At 52.2% G+C, this 3840-nt stretch overlaps 1 protein-coding gene and 1 non-coding gene across 3 annotated transcripts in view; one reads left to right on the top strand and one right to left on the bottom strand.

Annotated features, from left to right (window-relative positions):
- The window catches only part of PSKH1 (protein serine kinase H1), a 39981-nt gene that overhangs the window by 9364 nt on the left and 26777 nt on the right, over positions 1-3840 (bottom strand). The gene's annotated exons all lie outside the window — the stretch shown is intronic.
- LOC119472787 lies at positions 2888-2994 on the top strand. Its single transcript, XR_005201973.1, has one exon. It is a non-coding gene; the product is annotated as a U6 spliceosomal RNA (small nuclear RNA).

Below are 3840 nucleotides of genomic sequence, written 5' to 3'. Positions count from 1 at the left end.
GAGGCTGAGGCAGGAGAATCACTTGAACCTGGGAGGCGGAGGTTGGAGTGAGCCGAGATCGTGCCATTGCACTCCAGCCTGGTGACAGGCTCCGTCTTGGAAAAAAAAAAAAAAAATGTCCTAGAGTAGCCCTGGAAGTTCCGATTTAGAAGCCTGCTGCAACATGATCTCTTTTATCTCTACTCATCAAGGTTTCTGCTGATGCCAAGTGATTCCCAGGGTCTAGCCTCTTTTTTTTGAGACGGAGTCTCACTCTGTCACCCAGAGTGAAGTGAAGTGCAGTGCCGCGATCTCGGCTCACTGTAACCTCCACCTTTCGGGTTCAACTGATTCTCCTGCCTCAACCTCCCAAGTAGCTGGGACTACAGGGGCATGCCACCATCCCCAGCAAATTTTTTGTATTTTTAGTAGAGATGGGGTTTCACCGTGTTAGCCAGGATGGTCTTTATCTCCTAACCTCGTGATCAGCCCACCTTAGCCTTCCAAAGTGCTGGGATTACAGGCGTGAGCCACCGCACATAGCATTTTTTTTTTTAAGACGGAGTTTTGTTCTTGTTGCCCAGGCTGGAATGCAATGGCACAATCTCATTGCAAACTCCACCTTCTGGGTCCAAGTAATTCTCCTGCCTCAGTCTCCCAAGTAGCTGGGATTACAGTCATGCACCACAACACCCAGCTAATTTTGTATGTTGAGGTTTCATCATGTTGGTCAGGCTGGTCTTGAACCCCTGACCTCAGGTGATCCACAGGCCTTCCAAACTGCTGAGATTACAGGCGTGAGCCACCATGCCTGGCCTTTTTTTTTTTTTTTGGAGGCAGAGTCTCGCTCTGTAGCCCAGGCTGGAGTGCAATGGCGCGATCTTGGCTCACTGCAACCTCCACCTCCTGGGTCCTGATTCAAGCAATCCTCCTGCCTCAGCCTCCCAAGGAGCTGGGACTACAGGCAAGGCCACCATACCCAGCTAATTTTTGTATTTTTAGTAGAGACAGGGTTTTACCATGTTGGCCAGGCTGGTCTTGAACTCCTGCCCTCCTGATTCACCCGCCTCAGCCTCCCAAAGTGCTGGGATTACAGGCGTGAGCTACTGCACCTGGACTTTTTTTTTTTTTTTTTTTAACTTCTTTCCACCCTAATTTCTGAGGCAGTTTGGAGGCTCAATGGCTATTACCATCTCATCCACACTGTACTCTCTGTCTCTGGAACCCTTGCACACAGGACTTGGCTCAGGGCCAGCAATAGGTCAACATGGGAAGGCAGGAAGAATAAAGAGATGAATGTGACTGAGCCTTCTGCTCCAAGCTGGCTGGGCCACATGGGAGCAGAGCTCTCTAGGCACCACACATCTACCAAGTCATGTCAGGCATGATGGAGAAGACTAACCTTGTGATGGGAGGACTGATCAGGGAAGGTGAGCCTGGAGGAGCACAGCCAGTGAAGCTGGCTGGACCAGGTCACCATCAAATATGCTATGCAACTGAGAGCCTGCCTCCACCTTAGCAGGGGTGGGAGAAGGATGACATGGGAGGCTATGAGTGGATCTAAAGAGGTCAGGGCTAGGCACAGTGGCTCATACCTCTAATTCCAGGACTTAGGGAGGCCGAGGCGGGAGGATCACTTGAGGTCAGGAGTTCAAGACCAGGTTAGGCAACATAGTAAGAACCTATCTCTACAACAAATCTAAAAAATTAGCTGGGCCGGCCTGGCGCAGTGGCTCACGCCTGTAATCCCAGCACTCTGGGAGGCCGAGGCGGGCGGATCACCTGAGGTCGGGAGTGCAAGAAAAATTAGCTGGGTGTGGTGGAGGCGGAGGCAGGAGGATGGCTTGGACCCAGGAGTTTAAGGGTACAATGATAATCACGCCACTGCACCCCAGCCTGGGCTCTACAACAAGACATTGTCTCTATTAAAAAATAAATAAATAAATAAATACAAATAAAGAGGTCAGAATGTGGGAGAAATGACAGCCCAGCATCTCCCAGAGGAACTCGAGGGCCCAGAAGCAACAGAGCCTATGAAGGGCGGTGCTCTCCAGGTGGAGACAGACAATGAAAAGACAGGGGAGAGGGGACAGCTGACGCACCAGGGATGGCTCTGAGCACAAGCCACCACACCCCGCTCTTTGTTGGCCGGGCCTCAAGGGCTGGAGGTGGAAAAAGTGATGAAAGGCAGCTGTGACCCAGGCTGCCGTGATGCCATAGGTGGTCAGCGGGAACAGCTGAATGCAGCAGCATGGGGGTTGGGTCTGCTCCTGCCATTACAGGGAAGCTGCTGCTCTCTGGGGTGTGTGCAACCAGGGCAGCAGCAACAAAGGGACACCTAGAAGACAGGGCTCTAGGGAGCCCAGTGGTGACACAGAGATGGCACAAGAGGGGGCTCCTGCTCTTCTCTACTCAGAGCTGTCTGTGGCCTCACATGGAGGGAGCTGCCTCTGTCTTCCTGCCAGAGGGTCTCCAACCAAGGGCAGGTCCCCAACCACAGTGACCAATGAGGGTCCACCACCTCCACCCAGTGGCCCAAACCAGGCCACTTCCCAGTGACCAGTCAGGAATCCAGCCTGAGGCTATCTGCTCCTGCAGTGAAGGACAGGGACTTAATCTATTGAACACCTCATGCTTCAGTGAGGTGGGGATGGCTTTTCCCCATGGGACCCTTCCTGGCCGGGTATGGAGGCATCTGCTTGTCCTCATGGGATCCTCATGCAGCCCCAGCAGGCCAGCAGGAAAGGGCTTAGGGATGGATGCCTCATAGCGAAGGATTCTAAACTGATTTGTGTTTGCTCGTGCTGTCAGTTATTGGGACAGTCATGGGAAAGCCATCTTCTGACTCTGGGAGCAGGGGTCAGTAAGAAGAGAGTAATGCAGTATGTTTAAGAAAAAAAAAAGAAGAGTGCTCGCTTCAGCAGTACATATACTAAAATTGGAACAATACAGAGAAGATTAGCATGGCTGCTGCGCAAGGATGACACACAAATTCGTGAAGCGTTCCATATTTTAAAAAAAGAAGAAAAAAAAAGAAGAGAGGTGAGCTGATGGGTGCATCACAGTCCTCATCCACATTGAAGGTGAGAAAAGTCAGGCAATTGAAGCATCCAGGAGAATCCAAGCATAAGCCAGGGAACATGCTCCCTGCCTTCCCACATCCACTCTGCCACCAGCATATACACTTGGTCTGCTCTCCCGACACCCAGACAGCCCTCCCCACGACTCTGGGGTAAGGTCCTATCCTTGCTCACATGGCTGCTCCTTGTGGCATGTAAGGGGAGGTGAGGAGCAGGGAGGGAGACAGAAAGAGCATAGCCCAGGTGCAGTGGATCACGCATGTAATCCCAGCACTTTGGGAGGCAGAAGCGGGCAGATCACCTGAGGTCGGGAGTTCGAGGCCAGCCTGACCAACATGAAGAAACCCCATCTCTACTAAAAATACAAAAAATTAGCTGGGTGAGGTGGCACATGCCTGCAACCTCAGCTACTCAGGAAGCTGAGGCAGGAGAATCACTTGAACCCAGGTGGCGGAGGTTACAGTGAGCCAAGTTTGTGCCATTATACTCCAGGCTGGGAAACAAGAGGGAAAAAAAAAAGAGCATAGAGGCCGGGCGCAGTGGCTCAAGCCTGTAATCTCAGCACTTTGGGAGGCCGAGGCGGGTGGATCACGAGGTCAAGAGATCGAGACCATCCTGGTCAACAAGGTGAAACCTCGTCTCTACTAAAAATACAAAACATTAGCTGGGCATGATGGTGCGTGCCTGTATTCTCAGCTACTTGGGAGGCTGAGGCCAGAGAATTGCTTGAACCCAGGAGGCGGAGGTTGCGGTGAGCCGCGATCGTGCCATTGCACTCCAG

This window comes from Cebus imitator, unplaced genomic scaffold, assembly GCF_001604975.1.
Source record: "Cebus imitator isolate Cc_AM_T3 unplaced genomic scaffold, Cebus_imitator-1.0 Scaffold118, whole genome shotgun sequence".
Taxonomy (NCBI): domain Eukaryota; kingdom Metazoa; phylum Chordata; class Mammalia; order Primates; family Cebidae; genus Cebus; species Cebus imitator.
The sequence above is the reverse complement of the archived record's forward strand: the minus strand, read 5'-3'. Positions and strand labels throughout refer to the sequence as shown.